General features: G+C 43.2%; 1 protein-coding gene across 1 annotated transcript in view; it reads left to right on the forward strand.

Annotated features, from left to right (window-relative positions):
- The window catches only part of LOC126269465 (proclotting enzyme), a 330,057-nt gene that overhangs the window by 10,559 nt on the left and 291,694 nt on the right, over positions 1-27,804 (forward strand). The window lies entirely within an intron of this gene.

Consider the following 27,804-nt stretch of genomic DNA (forward strand, 5'->3'; position numbering starts at 1 on the left):
AAATCCACCGGTTAATCCCTCAACCGTTAGGGGTAATACCCAATGGGACTCGGGGCAAGTAAGGCTAGCAACCTGCTCCCCTGATACTTTAAATATGTTGCTGGCAACAATCAGAGCAAAATGCCTCGGACCTTTGGAGGTGACGGAGTCCCACCTCTAACTGACAAACCAGGGACTTCTAAGATACGACTTGGCAAACAAATGGCAATGAGATGGGGAGCTACTAATATCAATGGGGGCTACTCTGGGAAGAAGGTAGAGCTGGCAGAGGCTGCAAGTAAGATGGGGCTGGACGTTTTAGCTGTTAGTGACATTCGGGTAAGGGGTGAGAAAGAAGAGGAAGTGGGAGAATTCAAGGTCTACCTGTCAGGAGTCAAAGCAGGAATAGCACAATGGGCTGTAGGTCTGTACATCAGGAGAGAAATGGAACCCAGCGTAGTTACAATAAGGTATGTAAACGAACGACTGATGTGGATAGATTTGACAGTGTCTAGCAAGAAAATTACGATTGTGTCAGTATATTCGCATTGTGAAGGGACAGATTAAGATAAGATGGATAGTTTTTATGAGGCACTCAGTGATGTAGTTGTCAGAGTAAAGGACAAGGACAGTGTTCTGCTCATGGGTGATTTTAACGCCAGGACTGGAAATCGAACTGAAGGGTATGAAAATGTTATGGGTAAATTTGGAGAGGATATGGAGGCCAACAGGAATGGGCAACAACTCTTGGATTCCTGTGCCAGTATGGGCTTAGTAATCACAAACTCCTTTTTTAAGCATAAGAACATTCACCGGTATACTTGGGAAGGCAGGGGAACCACATCTGTCATTGACTATATAATAACAGATCAGGAACTCAGGAAGGGTGTGAGGGACACACCTGTATTCAGGGGATTCTTTGATGACACTGATCATTATTTAATCTGCAGTGAAATTGGGATTGTGAGGCCGAAAGTGCAGGAGGTCAGGTCCATATGTAGGAGGAGAAGAGTGGAGAAACTTCACGATAAGGAAATCAGGCACAAGTACATAACAGCGATCTCAGAAAGGTACCAGTTAGTCAATTACAGTAATTGGAAAAGGAATGGACAAGGTACAGGGACATAGTACTAGAAGTGGCTAAAGAATGTCTGGGAACAGTAGTGTGTAAAAGGAGGATGAAGCAAACAGCTTGGTGGAATGACACAGTCAAGGCAGCCTGTAAAAGGAAAAAGAAGGCGTATCAAAAATGGCTACATACTAGAACTCAGGTAGACAGAGAAAGTTATGTTGAAGAAAGAAACAAAGCCAAACAGATAATTGCAGCATCCAAGAAGAAATCTTGGGAAGACTTTGGAAACAGGTTGTAGACTAGGGTTCAAGCTGCTGGAAAACCATTCTGGAGTATAATTAGCAGTCTTCGAAAGGGAGGTAAGAAGGAAATGACAAGTATTTTGGACACGTCAGGGAAACTGCTGGTGAGTCCTGTGGATGCTTTGGGTAGATGGAGGGAATATTTTGAAGAGTTGCTCAATGTAGGTGAAAATGCGATCAGTAATGTTTCAGATTTCGAGGTAGAATGGGATAGGAATGATGATGGAAATAGGATCACAGTTAAGGAAGTGGAGAAAATGGTCAATAGACTGCAGTGCAATAAAGCAGCTGGGGTGGATGAAATTAAGTCGGAACTCATCAAATACAGTGGAATGTCAGGTCTTAAATGGCTATACAGCATAATTGAAATGGCCTGGGAGTCGGGACAGGTTCCATCAGACTGGACAAAAGCAGTAATCACACTAATCTTTAAACATGGAAACAGAAAAGATTGTAACAACTACAGAGGTATCTCTTTAATCAGCGTTGTGGGTAAAATCTTCTCAGGTATTGTTGAAAGGAAAGTGCGAGTGTTAGTTGAGGACCAATTGGATGAAAATCAATGTGGGTTTAGGCCTCTTAGAGGTTGTCAGGACCAGATCTTTAGCTTACGGCAAATAATGGAGAAGTGTTATGAGTGGAACAGGGAACTATATCTATGCTTTATAGATCTAGAAAAGGTATATGACCGGGTTCCTAGGAGGAAGTTATTGTCTGTTCTATGAGATTATGGAATAGGAGGCAAACTGTTGCAAGCAATTAAAGGTCTTTACATGGATAGTCAGGCAGCAGTTAGAGTTGACGGTAAATTGAGTTCATGGTTCAGAGTAATTTCAGGGGTAAGAGAAGGCTGCAACCTGTCTCCACTGTTGTTCATATTAGTTATGAATCATATGTTGAAAACAATAGACTGGCTGGGTGAGATTAAGGTACGTGAACACAAAATAAGCAGTCTTGAATATGCGGATGACTTAGTTGTGATGGCAGATTCGATTGAAAGTTTGCAGAGTAATATTTCAGAGGTAGATCAGAAATGTAAGGACTGTGGTACGAAGATTAGCACCTCCAAAACGAAAGTAATGTCAGTGGGAAAGAAATATAAACGGATTGAGTGCCAAATAGGAAGAAGAAAGTCAGTACCAAGACTAAGTTATCTGTGCACCGTTCAATCTTTCGACCAACATTGTTGTATGGGAGCAAAAAGCCGGGTGGATTCTGGTTACCTTATCAACAAGGTTGAGGTTACGGATATGAAAGTAGCTAGGATGATTGCAGGTACTAGTAGATGGGAACAATGGCAGGAGGGTGTCCACAATGAGGAAATCAAAGAAAAACTGGGAATGAACTCTATAAATGTAGCAGTGAGGGCGAAGAGGCTTAGATGGTGGGGTCATGTTACACGCATGGGAGAAGCAAGGTTACCCAAGAGACTCATGGGTTCAGCAGTAGAGGGTAGGAGGAGTCGGGGCAGACCACGGATAAGGTACCTGGATTCGGTCAAGAATGATTTTGAAGTTATAGGTTTAACATCAGAAGAGGCACCAATGTTAGCACTGAATAGGGGATCATGGAGGAATTTTATAAGGGGGGCTATGCTCCAGACTGAACGCTGAAAGGCAAAATCAGTCTTAAATGATGATGATGATGTTGATGATGATGATGATGATGATGATGTGTACCTATATTGCCGCACGGAGTGGCCGCGCTGTTTGAGACGCCATGCCACGGATTGCGCTGCCTTTCCCGCCAGAGGTTAGAGCCTTTCCTCGGGCATGGATGTGTATGTTGTTCTTAGCATAAGTTAGTTTAAGTAGTGTATAAGTCTAGGAACCGCTGACCTCAGCAGTTTGGTCTCTTTGGAATTCACACACATTTGTGTTGCTATTGTGATTACCTCTCCATCTTTGAAAGGCAATACTTAAGAATTGCTGCTACAAATTTCAACATTTGTCTTTCATTTTTCCTTCTTGCACTGGTTTTAAACTGCTAAATTTCTAGTCTGGTATGTCATATGACATGCTACATCGCACTTTTTCCAAGCATTCTGCATAGCTGTTTTTACTCATCGACAACAACCTTTTTTTTTCATTCTGCAGTAAAGTGTAAGCTTAATGAAAATACTGAACCACTATTTGAGATGGCCAGGATTCCAATCCCCATCCGCTCATCTAGATTTAGATTCCCCATAGCTTCCTCAAGTCGCTTAAGGTAAATGGCGAGGTAATTCTATTGATACGGATATAGCTGATTTCCTTCTCTCTCTCTCTCTCTCTCTCTCTCTCTCTCTCTCTCTCTCTCTCGTTATCCATCCCCAACTTCTGCTCGGGCTGTTACGAAAGGGTTGTCACAGGACGTTAAATCCCAATTTCTCCCCATATCTTTCTTTCTCTTTGTTTCTTTTCTGTAAGGAAACTTAATACTATCAGTTAAAACAGTGTGCCACACCATGATAAAGACCAGACCATTGCCTTTCACGAGCGACGCGTTACGAACGAATCCTAGAAAGCCTCTTGACTCGACTCAGAGTATATTCTGCTACTCTTCAGTTTCCGTGTGACGTAATACCTTTCAGCCATTCCTACAGTTGTCTGTGATGCAAAAATATAAGTTCACTAACTGTTTTTCCAGTCCTTAATCCACACCGAACGGCATGTCGGAGGTCAGTACTGGGTGTTTCAAAATAAACATACCAGTTTTAAGGCGCTGTAACATTTATTACATTCAACTTACAATTGTAAATAATACACCAAATGAAAGAGCAACTCAAACAGTTTTGTTTGTATATCTGTGCGCAATGGGAAGAGTATGGAGTGACAGAGTGACTGAACAACTTGCTCAACGAGTGCGAGTCTTTCACGCTTAGCCCCAAGAAATATCCTCGCGGAAAGTTTATGGGCCTGTCTTTTTCGGTGACTCAAGTGTAACTGATGTTTCTTATCTTGATGTGCTACAGCTATGGCCCGTACCTCAATGGGAAGAAGCTGTATTTGGGAGCAAGATAGTGCGCCTCCTCGCTGGTATAGCCCAGTACGCGACTGGTTAAACGACGTTGTATCCGACCGGTGGACAGGGCAAGAGGGGCCGCTTGACAGAGCATTTTATGCATGACCTCCATGTTCACACACGATCTGACGCGATCATGCGTATGTGCCTCCGATATCAGCTGATCCACCCTAATTCAGAAACAGTGTTATTGCAACAGTTACTCCTGACACTTTGATCAAGGTTTCGGAACAACTCGCCTATCGACTCGATGTGTGATCGGTGTTCACACTGATTAAGTGTAAGAAAAACTGTTTGTGTTTCTCTTTCATTAGGTGTTTTATTTATAATCGTAAGCTGAATGTAATATGTGCTACGAAGCCTTAAAACCCGTATATTCATTTAGAAACACCCTGTATTTCACGACAGTGGATATCTCTCTCACTCAACCTCCCTTTCTCCCTCTCCCTCTCTCCCGCTGCCGACCACTCTTTCGCCTCTCCCCCCCTCCCCCCCCCTCTATCTCAAACTCTCGTCCCCTACGTGCCTCCTGCCTAGCCATGTCACTCCCTCCCCCTCATACATATTTCTTATGTCACCTTCAGCGTCTAGCGCCACAGACGATACGATATTATTGATATGAGTATCAACTATTGCGATGCCAACAGATTTGGTATCGGTGCCAAGTAATCAACGACTTCATAGCAGCGTATAAAATATCGCAATATCGGTATTGGAAATATCATGTGACAAGAGATGAAAATAAAAGCTAATTAAACGAGAGTTCAAATGTATGTAGTATGCGTGTAGTGTCGGTGAAGCGCAAGTGCAGTAGCAAAAATGTACATACTACACGAAATCTGTAATTAACGTATCACATTGCAACAACGTATGCCAGTAACATTAGCTATATACACCCACTACCTTGTAAAAGTGGTTCTAGTATTTATTTTTGTATCTAGTTGGTTCATACAAACGTAACATGGTTCCCAAGTTTTGCGTTATGCTCAAAATGAGTGCTTTTTGTCTCAAGATAAAGTCTATTGTAAATGAGTGCTTTTTTCTACATAAAACCTAATAACGATGCACTATAATAATGGCAGGTATGCCTAGCATATTATTTATATCATGCCCCAGTTTTTTTCGCAGATGGAGTATTTATCCTAAACTCCTCATTTTTATATTTGAATTTTGTGCGGAAGTCGGTTCACGAAAATATAGCACGAGTACCATTTTTGCCCTGATATTTAACGAGCCTTGTCCGAAGCTCGTGGTCGTGCGGTAGCGTTCTCGCTTCCCGCGCCCGGGTTCCCGGGTTCAATTCCCGGCGGGGTCAGGGATTTTCTCTGCCTCGTGATGACTGGGTGTTGTGTGATGTCCTTAGGTTAGTTAGGTTTAAGTAGTTCTAAGTTCTAGGAGACTAATGACCATAGATCTTAAGTCCCATCGTGCTCAGAGTCATTTTACGAGCCTTTAATGGCGAAGAACAGCTTAATAAGCACTATTGGCCATTATAAATGCAACACCACGAAGTTTGGCAAGTAGCGGATTTCTATTTAATGTGCGTATACAGTGTAGCTGGAAGACTGTATGATAACATATGTAGGTGATTTGGGTATGTACAGGCTACAGGGCGCGAAATTTAGTACACAGAGCTGACACCTCTGGAATCGGTAGAGGCTCTAAACTGGCTGGGCATACAATATAACTGATCTGGAATGACACATATGGATACGTCAATACTAGAGTTCAGCAATCGCAGTGACTGACGAATGATGTGGTGCCAATCTTTCAACAAGCAATAACCAGATATTCTCAAAGGATAGAAGATCTGGACATTCTCGCCAGGGTAACAGCAGAACACCTTCAGTATCGAGTTGGACCATGACAGTACGGGCAACATGCAGTCTTGCATAATTTTTTTAATCTAACGTCGCAGGAGATCTCGAAGACAGGCCTTAAAGCGTCAGAAAATTAACGACTCCCATCAAAAAAAAAATTAGGATATGCGAAACAGAGGCGATCGTGTTGGGTTCCCGTAGGCAACCCGTACCATCAGGTAAGGTGTACAATTTGGCAACGTTCGTTCTTCTCGAAGTCTCCACCGAAGGTGCGTCCATCGTGACGCAGTACACAGATCCGGGACTGGTCTCAAAACAGGATGTGATGCCACTCAGCTGTCCACGGTTGTCGCTGGGCGCACCACCGTCGGCTCACCTCTCTGCCTCCGCATCAACGGAAGCCACAACAATGGTCTCCTTGTTGGCAGACAATAGTGTCCCAGACGTCGTCTCACTCTCGATGTGGCTACTTTTCTTGCAGCAAACAAGCCATTTTCCTGACTCGAGGTACGTGACCTGGCTACACTATCCTGTTTGGCCGAACGAACAATACGTCTGTCCACTCGGGGGCTAGTCGCGGGCTGTCGTGATCCCGCTTGGCGTCGAATATGGTCCTTCTGAACTCATTGATTCCATACTCGCGTAACAGACGCGAGATCTTGACCAATGCGAGTAAAAATATGGTGGAACGGTAAACTACAGACTAGACAGACCATAATCCTGCCACTTGTAACACATCGCCTACAAGGCCCGTCAATATTTGTTTTAACTCATAAGTACGCTTCGTCTTATCATGATTTTAACAAATATTAACGTCCAGAGATCAACGGTCTACAGGTACTTACAATTTTATGTGTGCTATGTTGTTGTTGTTGTTTTTGTGGTCTTCGGTCCAGAGACTGGTTTGATGCAGCTCTCCATGCCACTCTATCCTGTGCAAGCTTCTTCATCTCCCAGTACCTACTGCAACCTACATCCTTCTGAATCTATTTAGTGTATTCATCTCTTGGTCTCCCTCTAAGATTTTTACTCTCCACGCTGCCCTCCAATACTAAATGGGTGATCCCTTGATGCCTCAGAACATGTTCTACCAACCGATCCCTTCTTCTTGTCAAGTTGTGCCACAAATTTCTCTTCTCCCCAATCCTATTCAATACCTCCTCATTAGTTATGTGATCTACCCATCTAATCTTCAGCATTCTTCTTTAGCACCACATTTCGAAAGCTTCTATTCTCTTCTTATCTAAACTATTTATCGCCCACGTTTCACTTCCATACATGGCTACACTCTATACAAATACTTTCAGAAATGACTTCCCGACACTTAAATCTATACTCGCCGTTAACAAATTTCTCTTCTTCATAAACGCTTTCCATGCCTTTGCCAGTCTGCATTTTATATCCTCTCTACTTCGTCCATCATCAGTTATTTTGCTCCCCAAATAGCAAAACTCATCTACTACTTTAAGTGTCTAATTTCCTAATCCAATTCCCGCATCATCACTCGATTTAATGCGACTACATTACGTTATCCTCGTTGCGATTTTGTTGATGTTCATCTTGCTAATACCGGTTAAAATGTTGCAGAAGTCTTTCACATATACGAGTCACGTTGTCCAAGATGCGGCTAGAGGACTTAAAATAGCTGCCCCTCTACAGCGAGTGCTTCAGCAGTTATATGTTTCGTAGATGCAGTCGTGTCTAGGCCTATTCGAACTCTAAACCGTATGCGGTCAGATATTGCGTTACTCCTACCTGATTGGTGTGGTTGCACTGAAGTGTTTATCGTTTGCATGTTTAAGTCCGTAGTACACCTCATGTCAATTTGACGTTTGTTGCTTACCGCTTTCGTACTCTAGGGCAACGTCGATATCGGTATCTTTCAGCTGATGTTAACGACGTCTCTACACAATTTGATGTATTGGTATCGACATCAAATGTCCCATTGAATCTGGTATAGGAACATAATTACTTACAAGCAATGTCTCTCTTTTATTTGCTGCTTAAATTGTCGTATTTTACACTAATGGCCATTAAAATTGCTACATCAAGACGAACTGCAGATGATAAACGGGTATCCATTGGACAAATGCACACTGATGACCATTAAAATTGACACACCACGAAGATGACGTGCTACAGACGCGAAATTTAACCGACCAGAAGAGGATGCTGTGATATGAAAATGATTAGCTTTTCAAACATTCACACAAGGTTGGCGCCGGTGGCGGCACCTACAACTTGCCGACATGAGGAAAGTTACCAACTGGTTTCTCATACACAAACAGCAGTAGACCTGTGTTGCCTGGTCAAACGTTGTTGTGATGCCTCGTGTAAGGAGGAGAAATGCGTGCCATCACGTTTACCATCATCATAATATTGTAAACAGAATATGGATTCATCCGAAAAAAAAGACGTTTTGCCATTCGTGCACCCAGGTTCGTCGTTGAGTACACCATCGCATGCGCTCCTCTCTGTGATGCAGCGTCAAAGGTAACCGCAGCCATGGTCTCCGAGCTGGTAGTCCATGCTGCTGCAAACTTAGTCGAACTGTTCGTGCAGACGGTTGTTGTCTTGCAAACGTCCCCATCTGTTGAATCAGGGATCGAGACGTGGCTGCACGATCCGTTACAGACATGCGGATAAGATGCCTGTCATCTCGACTGCTAGTGATACGAGGCAGTTGGGATCCAGCGCGGCGTTCCGTATTACCCTCCTGAAACCACCGATTCCATATTCTGCTAACAGTCATTGGATCTCGACCAACGCGAGCAGCAATGTCGCGATACGAGAAACCGCAATCGTGATAGGCTACAACCCGACCTTTATCAAAGTTGTAAACGTGACGGTACGCATTTCTCCTCCTTACACGGGGCATCACAACAACGTTTCACCAGGCAACGCCGGTCAACTGCTGTTTGTCTATGAGAAATCAGTTGCAAACTTTCCTTATGTCAGGACGTTGTAGGTGTCGCCACCGGCGCCAACCTTGTGTAAATGCTCTGAAAAGCTAATCATTTGCATATCACAGCATCTTCTTCCTGTCGGTCAAATTTCGCGTCTGTAGCACGTCATCTTCGTGGTGTAGCAATTTTAATGGCCAGTAGTGTATTTGTACTGTTCGGAACCGGGAAATGCGGTATCGTGTTTGCTGAAGTTCCGTTTCACGTCGCTGCCGAAAGTACAGGAAACAAAACACGGTGTGACAGGCGTGAAGGCCGGAGAAAGGGGTGGGCGGCGCGCCGTGGCCGCTGGGCCGGCGCCGGCAGCCGATTCGTCACGAGCGACGGCCGCTTCACTTTCCTGGTTTCGGCACGGTGGCTGCCCGTCGTCGGACGACGCCCGGAGGCGCTTTCCCGCGTCTGCGCTGAAAGGGAAGGAAAACAGGAGCACCTCTGGCGCGACACCGACACGCGCACAAGAAACCGTAGAGGGACGAGGCTTGGGAGAAGGGTGCATTCCTATGGAAATGAACGCGCGTTTCCCCGGACTGCGGCGAGGAGAGGAGAGACCGGCGCGAACAAAGCCGACGGCAGCAGCAGCAGCAGCAGCAGCTGGGACCGCGGAGAAAACGGGAGAGCGGCGCGCTGCGGCGCCCGCACGGCCTTGCACTTGCCTGCGGGAGCTTTCAAGGGTCGCTGTCAGCGGGCCCGGCCGCGTCACGGCGCCGCCTGCACACTCCGCGCTAAACAACACACAAGGACTGCTTACCTGTCTGTTCCCAAGATACTTTAAAATACCGAAAGATGTAACCAGACGCATTTATTAGATTAAACTTATCACTACGATTAATCTTATCACTACGCGTTTCGAAGGATTATCCTTCCAGCAGCAGGTGGAGTAAAAATAATTAATAACGCACAGATGTATTCGATGTATGACTTCTGGTTAATATGTGGTACTGTACATAGTATGTGATGCACATACGTTTGGAAAAGGAGCTTCTGACCACTGAAGGACAGTGCCATAGAACACGCAAAAGTCGTACATACACCACTGGCCATTAAAATTGCTACACCAAGAAGAAATGCAGATGATAAACGGGTATTCATTGGCCAAATATATTTTAACAGAAATGACATGTTATTAGATTTTCACGTAATTTGGGTGCACAGATACTGAGAAATCAGTACCCACAACAACCACCTCTGGCCGTAATAACGGCCTTGATACGCCTGCGCATTGAGTCAAACAGAACTTGGATGGCGCGTACAGGTTCAGCTGCCTATGCAGCTTCAACACGATACCACAGTTCATCAAGAGTAGAGACTGGAGTATTGTGACGAGCCAGTTGCTCGTCCACCATTGGCCAGACGTTTTCAGTTGGTGAGAGATCTGGAGAATGTGCTGGCCAGGGCAGCAGTCGAACATTTCTGTATCCAGAAAGGCCCATACAGGACCAGCAACATGTAGTCGTTCATTATCCCGCTGAAATGTAGGGTTTCACAGGGTTCGAATGAAGGGTAGAGCCACGGGTCCTAACACATCTGAAATGTAACGTCCACTGTTCAAAGTGCCGTCAATGCGAACAACAGGTGACCGAGACGTGTAACCAATGGCTCCCCATACCACCACGCCTTGTGATACACCAGTATGGCGATTACGAATACTTGCTTCCAATGTGCGTTGACCGCTATGTCGCCAAACACGGATGCGACCATCATGATGCTGTAAACAGAACCTGGATTCATTCGAAAAAATGACGTTTTGCCATTCGTGCACTTAGGTTCGTCGTTGAGTATACCATCGCAGGCAGCGTCGAGGGTAACCGCAGCCATGGTCTCCGAGCTGATAGTCATGTTGCTGCAAACGTCGTCGAACTGTTCGTGCAGATGGCTGTTGTCTTGCAAACGTCCCCATCTGTTGACTCGGGGATCGAGACGTGGCTGCACGATCGGTTACAGCCATGCGGATAAGATGCCTGTCATCTCGACTGCTAGTGATAGGAGGCCGTTTGGATCCAGCACTGCGTTCCGTATTACCGTCCTGAAGCCACCGATTCCACATTCTGCTAACAGTCATTGGATCTCGACCAACGCGAGTAGCAATGTAGCGATACGATAAAGCGCAACCGCGATAGGTTACAATCCGATCTTTATCCAAGTCGGAAACGTGATGGTAGGCATTTCTCCTCCTTACACGAGGCATCGCAACAACGTTTCACCAGGCAAAGCCGGTCAACTGCTGTTTGTCTATGAGAAATTGGTTGGAAACTTTCCTCATGTCAGCACATTGTAGGTGTCGCCACCGGCGCCAACCTTGTGTGAATACACTGAAAAGCTAATCATTTGCATATCACAGCATCTTCTTCCTGTCGGTTAAATTTCGCGTCTGTAGCACGTCATCTTCGTGGTGTAGCAATTTTAATGGCCAGTAGTGTACAATGAGATGACAGGTCATGGGATAGCGATCTGCATATACACAAATGGCGCACGACGGGAATTAACGGAGTTTGGACGCGGAATGGCAGTCGGAGCCAGAGGCATGGGACACTCCATTTCGATATCCACAGTGTGAAGAGTGTCCCGAGAATACCAAATTTCGGGCATTACTTCTCACCACGGACAATACAGTGGCCGATTGCCTTCACTTAACGACTGAGAGCAGCGGCGTTTGCGTGAAGTTCTCAGCGCTCACACGTAAGTAATACTACGTGAAATATCCGCAGAATCAATGTGGGAGGTACTACGAACGTATCCGTTAGGAAAGTAGAGTAAATCTGGCGTTCATGTGCCACGACATACGCGAGTGCCTTTGCTAACAGCACGACATTGCCTGCAGCGACTCTCCTGGACTAGCGACCCTATCGATTGGACCCCCGACGACAGGACTGGTTAGATGAGTCCTGATTTCAGCTGGTAAGAGCTGATGGTAGTGTGGCGCAGATCCCACGTAGCAAATGGACCCACGTTGTCAACAAGGCACTGTGCAAGCTGCGTGCTGTGTTTACATGGAACGGATTGGGTCCTCTGGTCTAACTGAACCAACTGAGACCATTTGCAGCCATTCGTGGACTTCATGTTTACAAACAACGGTGGAATTTTGATGGATGACAATGCGCCGTGTCACCGGGACACAACTGCTTGCGATTGGTTTGAAGAACATTCTGGTCAGTTCGAATTATTTGGCCACCCAGATCGCCCAGCACGAATCCCATTGAACATTTGTGGGATATAATCGAGATGTCAGTTCATGCACGAAATCCTGCATCGGAAACTCTTTCGCAATTGTAGACGGGTAAAGAGTCAGCAAAATTTCAAAACCTTAACCTTAGAGGAAAGTGAAGGGTTGTGGTACTGGTAGAAAAACAGAGCGTGTTCGACAGTTCGGCAACCAGTTTCACCAATCTAAGAGGCAGTACAGGCAGTAAATCAGCCATGCAAAATGTCGCATAGTCGTCTGGCAGGGTGAAACATTCATTTTCCTCTTTCGTTAACCACAATCACTTGCTAGCTAAGCACTTTACTGTTTGGTAGGAAACCTGTTTCGACCAATCGCTTGCTCGCGCAGCAATCCGCAATATTTGCCTGTAAAATCAGAAATGACTCACTGAATTCCACACCCACGCACTGGAACACACTTAACGAATTTACTTAAACTACATATAGTGGATAATTTTGTGGATCACGAACCGTCAATAACTCCTGAACTTGCTTCTACAACAATCTGCAAATTAACTTCTGCCGTCAAGTTGCCCACGACGTACCTCGTAGAGCCAGGAGAGATGCTAATCACCATCCGAAATGTGAAACTCTTTTAATCACCTTCACCACCCTAGTAGGATCGCATCTTACTCTCTACATCTGGAACGGCTCGCGACCTTTAAGCAGCTCCACGAAAGCACGAGGCGCTGTCCACTCCTTTCTCCGGCCTTCACGCCTCTGACGCCGTGTTTTGTTTCCTGTGCTTTCGGCAGCGACGTGAAAGGGAACGTAAGCAAACACGATACTTCAGCAGTAACAATAAGAAATGACAATCTAGGGAGCAAACACAAGAGAGACATTACCCGTAAATACGTATGTTCCAATACCAGATTCGATGCTACATTTGGTATCGACACCAATATATAAAATTGTATAAATACCTAAATAATATCGGTTCAAAAGTATCAGCACCAATAGCACCGTGAAGTATGAAGGCAAATACACCAAACATCAAATTGGCATGAGGTGTACTCACGGTTGTATATGCAAATGGTAAACATTTCAGTGCAAAGCCACAAATTAGGAGTAACACAGTCTACATTCAAGCCCTTCAGATAAGCGGCCAAAGGAGCAAAAGATAGGAACTTTCATTGACCACTTTCTACTCCTGCTAAAAGCACTCCCCTGGAAAGCGCTGTTTTCTGACAGGACTTTTCACTAGTTTATTTGCAAAATGTGCTGCAAAACACTTGATTTTATGGGAAAGCCACTAACCCTTCAGCTTGTCTAGTGGGCTCCGACCACAACCCAGTTTAGGAGGATTATGGAAAGACCAACCAATCAGATTTGAGCCGAACAAAGCCCCCTTCCACTAGATGACAGAAATCGACTTTGACGACCAAGACAACGACCTATCGGCGCAGCCAGGAGTAATATAGCACTCTGTCTTCAGGTCACAAGTGGCCCATCGGGACCATCCGACCGCCGTGTCATCCTCAGTTGAGGATGCGGATAGGAGGGGCGTGTGGTCAGCACACCGCTCTCCCGGTCGTTGTGATGGTTTTCTTTGACCGGAGCCGCTACTATTTGGTCGAGTAGCTCCTCAATTGGCATCACGAGGCTGAGTGCCAGGAGTAATACAAGGGGCACAAAATTCCAGGTGCGTTGTACATTTATGTGTAGGGACGCAATCGTCTTTCCAGTGGGCAGTCTGTGTGTCAGATGTCAACCAAGCCTGTTCGATGCTCATCCGACTGAGCTGAGGCCCAGACACCTAAAGGTTCACAGCGGGAGTCCTATACAGTGTTGGAGATGGACCGTCGGCCTTATGGTATTGGGATACACGGTCTCACAGAGCAGTAGTCCAAGAGTGGATACAGTGAGGAGCAGGAGAGGCAGACGCTCTTTCGCACTCCCCTCCCCATTCAGGAAAAAGTACTCCCAGCGCTTTACCAAACACACAGCGACATATCAATTCGATTTCAGTCTGAAGAATGCTAGAACATCTAGTACATATTTATTAGTAACAAGCGTATCCAGATACATCTTTTGTGAAATACCAGAACTACTTTGTCAGTCACCGAGAAATTAACACGATTAGCCCCTAGCCCCCTCCACCACATCTGATGTTGATAACCTCTCGCGTCACGCTCTTCGTTGTCCCCTGGATGAATAGAAGAGGCAATAGGGATGAATCTAGCAAATGCCGGTATGGTTCGCCATTTCCCGAATGGTAGGTGCCATTAGGCGATCAGTTGTCCGGTATGTCCACAGACGCGGGTACGACTGTGACTTGGCAACTTGGTCCCCAACAGAAATGATTTTCGTCGCCTAAAACCACCGACTCTCTTCAGACAATTGTCCAATATGTCCTTTGCATACACAACTAGAGACCTCGGCGCCTATAACCTGACATTTCCCTGACAACCAAAGGACACACTGCCCCGCCGGAGCACTGTGTGTGTGTGTGCGTGTGTGTGTGTGTGTGTGTGAGAGAGAGAGAGAGAGAGAGAGAGAGAGAGAGAGAGAGAGAGAGAGAGAGAGAAACACTACTTCTAACACTGACATGACATATTCTTCTGACAATTTTCTACAAGATGACATTGTAACCTACAAATCTTTCCTGTGAGTACGCAGGTTATTTTTGATGCTGTTTCTTACAAATTCTGCCTGTTATTTAGTCTCGCTGTTCTTTAATCATGCCTTACTTTAAATCTTTCTTCTTGGCTAGATTCATGGGTGTTGTATTGGTAACAACCTGAACTGAAAACTACTTACACGCCTTAGCTCAGTAACTGTTGTCTAATAGGTGAGTAGCGGACTTTAGAGGTGACATACTGTTCGTCTTTTCATGGACTGATATCTTATGGAATCATATATTGGGACAACTATTCACTGAGAAATATAGTGATCGTTGTGCAGAAGCGTGTAACAACAATAGTAATAAAACCTTTTTTCGTGTATGGATCCCCTGGATATAAAAAGTTTCTTAAAGATAGCATTCTTATTCACAGTTATAATGTTAAATTTGTTGTGGGCGATAGTTCAGACCTTACGTCATTGTCAACTACACGAAGTTGTGTCACAACAAAACTGAGTGAAAGATTCACAATTTATTGTTTGTTTTATATATCGTGTTTGCACCTCTGATTATTAGCCACAAATCTTGAAAATATCAGCATGTGGTTCCTACATAGGACACTGAGCGTTTTTCACATAGCTTATGCCTGGTGGAACACGCTTATTCTTAGTTCACGTGTTTGTTAATAGCTTAACGGTTTGGCAATAACAACAAATACGGGAGGACATCACAAAAAGTAAGTTACATATTATTATGGCAAGCCTTGTAATTTTTACTGAATGCTGGACTACACTTCTATATGACACAGGTACATGACACTATTTTTCAATATAGTAAGTTGTGTATGTTCGTTACACAGGCGAATCCAGGGAAGGGGGGGGGGGGGGGGAGGGTGTGCTGCAGCATCCTCCATTCCAAAACTATACCTGTATCTCCCTAATTTGTGTGTGTGTGTGTGTGTGTGTGTGTGTGTGTGTGTGCTGCACACACAAATTAGAAAGAGACAGGTGTAGTTTTGGGTTGGAGGATGCTGCAGCACACCCCTATCTTCAGTTAGTTGTCCAATATGCCCTTGCATACACAACCAGAGATGTCGTCGCCTATAGCCCGGCGTCAAAGAGTAAACAAACGCCGGGAACACAGAATTGCTGACCGACTTTCAACTGTGACATTTCCCTTACAACCAAAGGACACAGTGCACCGCTCGAACATTGTGTGTGTGTGTGTTTACATATATCCGTTGCAATACAGTTTTACAATAATAGTTTATCTATTATAGATTGCGAAAACACCTTCGTTTACTCTAGAGAATTTGGAGGCGCCATGGCGGCACAAAATTTCTATGAGCTCAGCCCCAAACCAGACAAAAATCCTGGATTCGACTGCTGGTTTGTTGCTTGTTGCGGTCCACGGAATACGCAGATAACGAAGTCTGCTGCGCCAGCGGGTTGAGCCGCGTGGTGACGGTCGCGGCCTTGACCCAGTGGGCGAGCTCCCACACAAAGGAGCCCCGGGCGCAGGGCAGGGGCAGCCGGGGCCGCGCTCGCGCATTCCTCCACTGCCTTCTCAGCTACGGCGTCAACAGGGATCTACACTGACTGTGACAAGTCTGCAGTAATTATATCACACGATGTTAATGGCAGTTCAGTTACACTCCTTAAAAGAACAATTTCGTACTCAAAAATATAGTAAACATTTGTAAGCTTTCGGTAACCTTACAGTTAATATCCTAACCTGCTTTCAGTTTACATACCCATTCTCTAGCAACAAACGTTTGATACCAAGCCAGTCACTTTCAGGAGAAGTGGAAGTAGGGATGTCAGATCCTGGAAAATCATCGATGTCTAAACCATAGACGTCTAAACCATGAACGTCCAGGTATCGATAGGCGACAATAAACAACCTCGAAACGTCATTTTTTTTAGCATCGATGTTAAACCATGAATTTATAGAGTAGCGTAAAAAGAAACGCATACAAATACATCTAACATATTTATTAATAAACTACCTGTACCTGTCTGTGCTTTTTGTGGCTCAGTCTGTTTAAATGGAAAAGAAAGAAAAGAAAAAGCTCACGTATCCAATATGTGTGGGAAGTGGATATACATCCTAATCTCCTCTCCTCTGTCTCTGTCCATTTCCTTCCCCCCTCCCCCCCCAGTTTCTTTCTGCCCCTCTCTCTGTCCATCACCTCTTCAATATTTCCCTATCCATCTTCTCCTCCCCCCTCTCTTTCCACATTCTCTTGCCCCTCTCCACCCCTCTCAATCTTTCACCTTCTCCCTCCATCTCTCTCCATCTCCTCCTGCCCCCTCACTCTGTCCATTTCCTCCCCCCGCCCCCAGTATGTCTCCTCTTTCCCCCTCTCTCTGACCTTGATTCCTGTTTATTGTTATTGCAAATTCAGATTCTTTAATAGTATTCTAATTATGAACCAATAATCCACAAATACAACTTCCCTGTTTCACTGTTGCAGATTTTATATATATACTTATATATTAAAAAGTATATAGTCTATATGTGTCTAAATGTTCATAACTGTAACGTGCAAAAATTAGAAGTAAATTGGTAAGGTAGATTTTGAGATCATTGGTAACAATGTTCTCCCTTTTTTATATATTGTATGTATTAAATATATACATATATTAAAGAATTACGTACCTAAAAATACGCCCGTATTATAATTTAACGTCGTATCAATATTTCAAAGCAACTGGTCAAGAACTTTCGAAGATTAATGATTCTGAAGAAACAAACATTTACATTTTCATTTATATATATAAATATAACAATACTCAACATACCTACCCGTCCACAATTTATGTATAGACTATAAAAATGAAATTTCTGAGACAAATTTCCCCTTCAATCCACTGCATGGTTGACAGAGAGCATGTGCTGCTTTTGAGAGCCTTTCGGTAGCTGACGAGGTTACTGTAGAAATACTGACGCGCTGTTTTTCGTAGCTTTGGACATGTAGTTCCGTTGATGTGATGCCATAGTTTTGATGGACTTTGCTTAAGATGTAAAAGGCGACTTTTCAGATTATAATTGAACTGTCATGGTAGATCCGTTTCTGTTTCAGCGTGTAAATTATTATTTTCTTGTGGTGTTTCGTAATGTGCACTCTATAAATCGTATTTGATTTCTCAATTTTCGTGTAATGCATCGGTGTACTACCCATACTCACTGCCTGTCGTTTCAACAGCTCCATACAAACCGTTCATTGTTTTGATTGTCTTTGAACATGTTAAACCCTCCTGAAAGTGCATGTTCTTGAATGTAGGCTCAAGCAACGTTGAAATGGATGAGATGTTAACGTTCTACTTCTCTACGCAGTGAAAGAATCGTTTATACGACAAAAATAATAATGACAAAGGTAGCAAGTAGCTTGTTAATTTTTTTTTGTTGACATAATCGAAGGTCGACATTTTAAAACACAATAATGGATAACATCATATGCAAAGACTTCACACACAAACCTATGGAAAGAAACTCTAGCCAACATTCCATTAACGAATAAGATAAATGTGAAACCATAAAACACTGTTCACGTCTGTCACGCGAAGCTGTCAAATTCATTGGAAACGAAAATTTCAACAAAAATTACGTAAGAATAACATGTACTGCCGAAAAAAAATTATATAAACAACAGCTCCATCCGTGCTACAAATAAAATACGCATAAGTATTTGATAACTGCGATGTGAACGATGAGATATGGAAGTAGGTATTCGACACACTGTAACAAAACCAGTCACATATAACCTAAAAATTGTATACAGTAAGAGCTGCGAGTAATTACGGATCGCTTGAAAATGGCAACGCAGCGAAAATAAGTTCATCGCCTAACTGTATAACTCTGGAAAAAGCTTCAAAAATAACTGCGTCCTGGCATAATATAAAGCGTTATAAAATATGTTAACATGTTCAGTTGGTAATAAGCGCTTTCTTATTGCTGTTATCATGTTACTGTTAAGTTGCTAATAAGAACTTTTTTATGATGTTACTGTTTGTAATGGCTGCACGCTAGATATATTGATATTCAATATAATACTTAACACGTTACTTTACTATTTACAAGTTACTTTTCTATGCATAGAATGATTAGTTTAAGTCCAAAAAATAATACTGAGAGAGGTAACAAGCACCCCGTTTTCTTTTTTTTCTTTCTTTTTTTTTGCCAAAATCGAATGTTAAAATTTTGTCTTTAAAATTAAGATTACTAAGTTTTCAAAGGCTTCAACATCGAAATCAAACATCAATACCTAAATTACAAACTGAAGTATTTTATAAGCGTCAATGGTAATGAAACATCAGTAACTGAAAGTGCCTGATGTTACAAAGGGAATATTGTGTTAGGACGTGCTACGGCACTGGAATAACTAATTTGGAATACTCCATACTCGAACAGAACAGCAATATTAGGTTTAATGACAAACTGAGAGGGTACAGGAAGAAAATTGGAAGTAAGTGTATTCCTTGTCCGCAGCTCGTGGTCTAGTGGCTAGCGTTGCTGCCTCTGGATCAAGGGATCGCGGGTTCGATTCCCGGCCGGGTTGGGGATTTTCTCTGCCCGGGGACTGAGTGTTTGTGTTGTCATCATTTCATCATCATCATCATTCGCGACAGTGGCTAGACTAGACTGCAAAAAAAACTGTATAAAAATTTGCTAATTTGTGCGGGCTCTGATGACCGCGCAGTTGAGCGCCCCCCAAACCGAACATCATCATCATTGAGTGTATTCCTTGTAGAGAAAATTGTTTGGAGCGACGAAAACAGAGCGGAAATTACATGCCTCTAATAGAAAGGTAGCAGAAGTGATAGCAGAACTGCCACCACCTCATACCTGTTGCAGAACGTTGGAACATAATATGATTGAATTGTTGCATAACTTCAAAGCAGTTTGGTTTTGACCATGACGGAAGATATCTATGACCGGACGACTTGTCTGGCGTAGCAGTAACAAGTTATATACACAAACCTTTCTCTTGGATCTCTGTCTGCTAGCGGAAAACGTACCAAAATCTCTACAGCAGTTGTTGAGAAGAACCTTCACATACGGACAGAAAACGCGCCGGGTATAGGTAGATATCATTCATTAACAACAATGGAATGTAACCTTCTTCGCCTTTTTCCCGTTTCGCTACGGGACATTGTTGTACGAGTTCTCGCGATTTGATTGACAGCTGGTGGCCGGATGCTCTTCCAGACTCCAACATCGCCACTCCCCCCCCTCCCCTCCCCCCACACGATTCGAAAAGGACTGAATATTACTTGATATTATGGAACGTATTCCTCGCGCCTGGCTATTATAATACTGACCCTCGCGGAAACTCTGTGCGAAGAATGAAATGGAATAATATATCTAAGGTTTTACAATAGTATAAAGAATTCGTAGGTTTATTCCTTAGACTTCCATTAACCCTACAAGTTTCGAAATGAAAACATAATCATCAGGCAGTTACGGCAACGCGAAAATACTTGTTAAGCTTTCATAAACTGGAAGGTTGGTCTGAACACCACAGTGCAATGCCCTATTAGAGCGGATACGCAAGCCTTCCTGCAACATTTGAACGAACTTTTACAGTCACTTGAAGAGACCTGTACTGCGAACGAAGGCATTTTTCCCGATGTGCAAATAATTGCCGCTTGTGAAACAAATGACAAGTGCTAAAGATCGTCGGACTAATTGAGGCTCAATCTCTTGGTCATTGGATTGGTTGTCTGACAGTTGTCCACTTGCTTTCTGAGACAGACACTGTCTCACTCACACCAAATACGTAACGATTTTTCTGTGGTATTATCGGCGTGACGTTGACGACGAAATCTATTCCATGTCCGTCACTAATAAATATTTTCATTTGATATATCCCTCTTCTTCTGTCACTGTAACTGCTTTAAATGTTGGGGATCACTGCCGGGAGTGTTGTAGGCGTAAACACGAGCACAGTGCTCAGTGAGTAAATAGCAAAGGAAGACATCTAGCCGGCCGGAGTGACCGTGCGGTTCTAGGCACTAGAGTCTGGAACCGAGCGACCGCTACATCGCAGGTTCGAATCCTGCCTTGGGCATGGGTTAGTTAGGTTTAATTAGTTCTAAGTTCTAGGCGACTGATGACCTCAGAAGTTAAATCGCGTAGTCCTCAGAGCCACTTTTTTTTTTTTTGGGGGGGGGGGGGCTTCAAATGCCGGCGGACACGGTGTTCCTCACTAGACACGAAAACAACGGCGTCGAAAAAATATTGTTCGTGCTTGAGTACATGTTTAGTGTAAGGTCATATTTGCCTAGCTATGTGTTTCTTCTTGAAAGATGTAGCAAAGTGAAAATGTTAGCAACACACCTAAAAAACTGTGACTGATTGCAGCCTCTGTAAATAATATTTAAATCACACTGTCCTTGCGGCCGCATGAACAGTTTGTTCTAGAATATAACTCCAGGGTTACCACAATTAATTTTCACTCTGCAGCGGATGAGCACTGATTTCAAACTTCCTGGAAGATTGGAATTGTATGCCGGACCAGGGCTCGAGGCTGGAACCTTTGCCAATTTTCGCGGTTAAGTGCTCATCCGATTGAGCTATCAAAGTACGATTCACGACACGCCCTCACAGCAAAGGTCCCATTCGTGTCCCGGTTCGGCACACAGTTTTAATCTGTTTCGCGGCTCCTAGGTCTCCTGCCCTGTCTAATGACCTGTGCTGTTGTACTTAGCCCTCTGCCGGTCCTGCATACAGGTCAACGGTACGGAGCTATACCCGCATGCTAACGCCAGCAACCTGACTACTGTATCGCGTACTCGTTGGCGGTCGGAAGTGTGCTACGCGGCTACACCCACACGACAGGGATACTAAATGTCGGTTTATCATATGGACGTTTTTCTTGTGGGGCCGAGGCGCAGTCCTTTGGCGAGCGCGATGTTTGGGCAGGCCTTCCCACGGACGCCGCGCCGCCCACTGGCGCCACGAAGCTGCCTCGAAAGTAGGCTAGGCCGGCCAGCGCGTGGGCGCGCGGAAACGGAAGCTGCCTGCGGCTCGACGCCGCTCGCCATCTTCTCTACTTGTACGCGCCGCGCGTCTTTAATGACCCCAATGTCAGGGCAAACACGGAAGGGTTGTACTGTTACCATCTACACATGAAATGCATTACGTTACACAGCACTAACAAACCCACAGCCCCTCAGGTTGTCTCAGCATGATTGATTAATGGTATGTTTTCGGTTGTTCAGCCGAGCTGATTTATTTTGTGAGCGATATTTTGATGACCGACCCTGTCAGTTTCTTCGGGTGCTCTGAGCTTTGTTATGAGTAGCCACGGCCTGGACTCCAGCGTCTTGCCGCTACTGTAGCTGAGTTGGAGTCCTGCCCGCACTGCTATTTCATTGAATATACATTCAACCAGTGTATTGTAGCTCTGATGGGTGATATGGCCGAAAGGATTTTAATAAAATTTAGCACTATACTAGTGATCGTCAAAGCTTTTTGCTCGAGAGCCAGTATTAACATTGAGGGACGACACCTCGGGCCGCATATGTTGTTGTTGTTGTGGTCTTCAGTCCTGAGGCTGATTTGATGCAGCTCTCCATGCTACTCTATCCTGTGCAGGCCTCTTCATCTCCCAGTACCTACCACAGCCTCCACCCTTCTGAATCTGCTTAGTGTATTCATCTCCTGTTCTCCCTCTACGATTTTTACCCTCCACGCTGCCGTCCAATACTAAATTGGTGATCCCTTGATGCCTCAGACCATGTCCTACCAACCGATCGCTTCCTCTGGTCAAGTTGTGCCACAAACTCCTCTTCTCCCCAATTCTATTCAATACCTCCTCATTAGTTATGTGCTCTACCCATCTAATCTTCAGCATTCTTCTGTAGCACCAGATTTCGAAAGCTTCTATTCTCTTCTTGTCCAGACTATTTATCGTCCATGTTTCACTTCCATACAGGGCTACACTCCATACAAATTCTTTCAGAAACGACTTCCTGACACTTAAATCAGTACTCGATGTTAACAAATTTCTCTTCTTCAGAAACGCTTTCCTTGCTGTTGCCAGTCTACATTTTATATCCTCTCTACTTCCACCATCATCAGTTATTTTGGTCCCCAAATAGCAAAACTCCTTTACTACTTCAAGCGTCTCATTTCCTAATCTAATTCCCTCAGCATCACCCGACTTAATTCGACTACATTCCATTATCCTCGTTTTGATTTTGTTGATGCTCATCTGATACTCTCCTTTCAAGACACTGCCCATTTCGTTCAACTGCTCTTCCAATTCCTTTGCTGTCTCTGACAGAATTACAATGTCATCGGCGAACCTCAAAGTTTTTGTTTCTTCTCCATGGATTTTAATACTTACTCTGAACTTTTCTTTTGTTTCCTTTGCTGCTTGCTCAATATACAGATTGAATAACATCGGCAGAGGCTACAGCCCTGCTCACTCCCTTCCCAACCACTGCTTCCCTTTCGTGCCCTTTGACTCTTATCTGCTTTCTGTACAAATTATAAATAGCTTTTCGCTCCCTGTATTTCACCCCTGCCACCTTCAGAATTTGAAAGAGAGTATTCCAGTCGCATATGTACCAATCTTATTATTAATTGGTAAGCTATACAAATCAATAAGTTGCAAGCGTCCAGTAGACTACTTGTGGTAAGGGCGCGATAAGTTGGCAGCTGTCACCCTTGTCGTGATCGTTAAAAATTGGTACCATTCAGACCACTTGGTGTCAGCTGTTCTTTATTTCAGATTGTTGCACCCTCAGCGACCCCAAAGTCGTCGCAAAGTTTTGCCGAACTAAGTCTTCTGTTGTATGTGTGAATGGATGGTTAATTGGTTAATAAAAGTAACTGTACTTATGTTTCAAAGCATTATTCATTATGAGACACTATGACATATGATTTGAATGTCAGTTTTCTTCTACTCATTGCACTGTATTAGAAGATCTTTAATGTAATGTTCCTCGTTGCAAGTAAGTACCACATTTGAAGATGACCGTCTCTGTAAGACGCATTCACAAATCCATGTTGCTTCCGTCCCAAAATTCATACCGTAGCAGCTGATCGCTACGAGAGCTCGCAAACGTGAGTTATCGGTACTGGAAGACAAAACAACAAACGTTTCCCGCTGTAACACAGCAGTGACCGCGCTATTTGACCCCTATATCTCTGAGTTAATCGGCCAACTTTACTTTGCTCATGGAAAAATTCATCAAAATCGATTAAAATTAAGCACATCTTAAAATCATAACTGCCTGTGTAAGTATGTTGTTTATTAAGCAGGAAAACTGCAGCTCTTAACGTTAGTTGACGTTTTGGATTCGGCTGTTAGTTGATACGAATACTTGATTCGGGCCGCATGCAACCCGCGGACAGCAGTTTGACGACCACTGCACTGCATTGTAAACGTTACTTAAATTAAAACTTCTATCCTCATTTATTAGGTTTTCAGATGTCTCTGTTTCGACATACACCTTAATAACGTTGTCCTAGAAACTTGGCATTCTTTGCACGATGCTACTGATTTCGTATTCATTCCTTCATTGTAACCGAGGCAGTGCTCAGCGACAGATGATTTGCTTCTTTGGTTTAGTCGGGTGAGTTGATGTTCCATCAACATCTCCTTGACCGTTCTAGTAGTCTGCCCCATATAAAACATGCCGCATTCGCATAGAATGCGCTGTACAGAACTAGACTCCTGAGACCTAGATCTTCTTTAAATTCAGAAAAAAAACTCTTCATCTTTGTTGACGACAGCCAAGTACATTGGATACCACGTTCCAGAAATTGGGCCAGTGTAAGGACGATAAGCAATTCGTGTCTGCTCTGGAGCAGGTTCCTGGTAAAGCCAACTAAGATTCTGATCGAACAGAGGAGAATTATCTACTAAAGGTTAAGAATAAAATGGAGGAGTGGTTGGCATTGCCGATAAGGAGCCCTTACATTGCAGACTTTGATATCACATTAATTCCAAGTTTCTGTGGGGAAAAGTTATCGACGTAACAGGCAGTGCCCCTGTGTCATAGGGTTGCTGTTTTGCGTATTTCTCTAGTATTACGTCGATTCTGCCAGAACTCTTGCAAACAAGTTCATTCTGCTATCATTCACATCACGACTTGCATTCATAATTGCTTATGCATTTCATACGATTGGACTTAAGTTGTTAGTACCTCAGTCAGATTAACGAAGTGATTGACTGTCAAAGTTAGGAGGGGGCAAAGTTGTCCGTTGACGTTTGTCTGCGCACACCACATGGCTGTGTTGTTGGTGCTTCTGTTCTGGATAAATTCTCACGCTGCCCGTCAACCTGCAGAATCAGGTTTGCTTAGCAGGCCAGTGACAGTGTTATTTGTCAGCACACTTTACAGCTATGCAATAAGGATATGGGGGTCAGCCTTGAGAAAATACAATTTTTCTTTGTATGCTACTCATACATATTTCGGAGAAGTTTCTCTATCTTCAGTGGGTTTCATTCATTTTCTGTTGAACAAGATATCAAAAATTTATGGATTATGCTATTTGACAGTTTTCTGAGATTATAGTATTTCTATCACTACAAGTGTTGACAGAAACAATAACATGATGAGTAAATATGTACCTTATTATTATATACTGGTGTTCACAAGTCTGTCTGGTATTTGCTGCACAGCCACCTTCAATTAGTAAGCGTTTATTATGGTTTTGTTATGTAATTTCTGACAATTTTTAAGGCCTATCGTGATATTAAGTTGTGTCTGTGTTTCTATTAAATGGTCTCAGATCCTTTTGTGTAGGTTTGCTGTTCTGTAGGTATTTTTCAGTCCTTGTTTTTCTGAATATATTGCTTATTCTGTGAGCTGCTTTGTTGTTGTAGGTACGTGTGTGCCATTTTTTTATTGTTGCGGACTGAAAATTGCCTATATACCAGATGACTCTGTACAAAAGAAACTGCGACAAACGAATACTAACACAGACAAACACAGCACATCTGGGATCTACCAACTAATGTGTCAAGATCGTAACTTATTTTATGTTGAACAAACAATTAGAAATTTAACCATCAGAGACATTGAACCAGAAGCGCACTTAAGAGTAACAGCAGTCACTCCACATTTGCAGATCATCTCATGGACAAGAAATACAGACCAACAGACATAAACATCAACTTAAAAATTCTTAAATGCAGCAGTAGCCCTCTGCAGGAACTAAAAATAGAAGAAAATTACCATATACAAAAACATCATAGCGGAAGGAAAAGAAGTGATGAATGAATCACAGCTTTATGCAATGGAACCCTGTTCTCAGCTCTACAGGATTTATCAGAAATCCAAGATGCATAACACACGTAGACATACAAATACAAACAGACACAGACACACACACAACCTACTGTCACTGCAAAATTCAAAACTCCCATCCAGAACAAGATGGAGCAACAACTGAACATCACGCAGACAGTGAAGCAGAATGTGTTAGGAAGCTCCGCTCAAACACACTGTAGAAGCACGAAAACGCGAGATCTACGAAAAGAAAGTACACATTTACATACATAGTTTGCTCCCACATCGTAATCGACATTTCATAAAGCCCAATCACAATCAGCATACATTTCAACAAAATTTTCGCAAAATAGTACAGTAACCTAAAAAATGCAAGTCAAAGAGTAAAACAGCCAATATTTGTTTACAGTACATCACAATATAATGACAGTAATCTATATAAAGAAGAAAAAACCTGTAATGTTATATTAGGCCTTAAAAAGTTGTGAAAGATTATATAACAAAACAATGATAAACACTTATTAATCACAGATGACATATTGGATGGGAATAATTGTAGATGTGACTGAAATTGCAAGCAGACTTGTGAACACCGATGTGTAATAATAAGGTATATATTCATTCTTCATATTAATATTTCTATCAATACTTACAGTAATGTAAATACTATAATCTCAGAAAACTGGTATATATCATAAGGCATAAATTCTTTGTATGTTGTTCAACAGATAATAAACAAAGTCCATTTACGATGGAGAAACTTCTCCGAAACTTGTATGGATAGCATGTTATTCAATCTGTATATTGAGCAAGCAGTGAAGGAAACAAAAGTAAAATTCGGAGTAGGTATTAAAATCCATGGAGAAGAAATAAAAACTTTGAGGTTCGCCGATGACATTGTAATTCTGTCAGAGACAGAAAAGGACTTGGAAGAGCAGTTGAACAGAATGGATAGTGTCTTGAAAGGAGAATATAAGATGAACATTAACAAAAACAAGACGAGGATAAGTCGGGTGATGCTGAGGGAATTAGATTAGGAAATAAGACACTTAAAGTAGTAAAGGAGTTTTGCTATTTGGGGAGCAAAATAACTGATGATGGTCGAAGTAGAGAGGATGTAAAATGTAGACTGGCAATGGCAAGGAAAGCGTTTTTGAAGAAGAGAAATTTGTTAACATCGAGTATAGATTTAAGTGTCAGGAAGTCGTTCCTGAAAGTATTTGTATGAAACGTAGTCATGTATGGAAGTGAAACATGGACGATAACTAGTTTGGACAAGAAGAGAATAGAAGCTTTCGAAATGTGGTGCTATAGAAGAATGCTGAAGATTAGATGGGTAGATCATATAACTAATGAAGAGGTATTGAATAGGATTGGAGAGAAGAGAAGTTTGTGGCACAAATGGACTAGAAGTAGGGATAGGTTGGTAGGGCATGTTCTGAGGCGAAGAATGCTGAAGATTAGATGGGTAGATCATATAACTAATGAGGAGGTATTGAATAGGATTGGAGAGAAGAGAAGTTTGTGGCACAACTTGACTAGAAGAAGGGATAGGTTGGTAGGGCATGTTCTGAGGCATCAAGGGATCACCAATTTTGTATCGGAGGGCAGCGTGGAGGGTAAAAATCGTAGAGGGAGACCAAGAGATGAAT

Source organism: Schistocerca gregaria, chromosome 1 (genome assembly GCF_023897955.1).
Source record: "Schistocerca gregaria isolate iqSchGreg1 chromosome 1, iqSchGreg1.2, whole genome shotgun sequence".
In the NCBI taxonomy this organism is placed as follows: domain Eukaryota; kingdom Metazoa; phylum Arthropoda; class Insecta; order Orthoptera; family Acrididae; genus Schistocerca; species Schistocerca gregaria.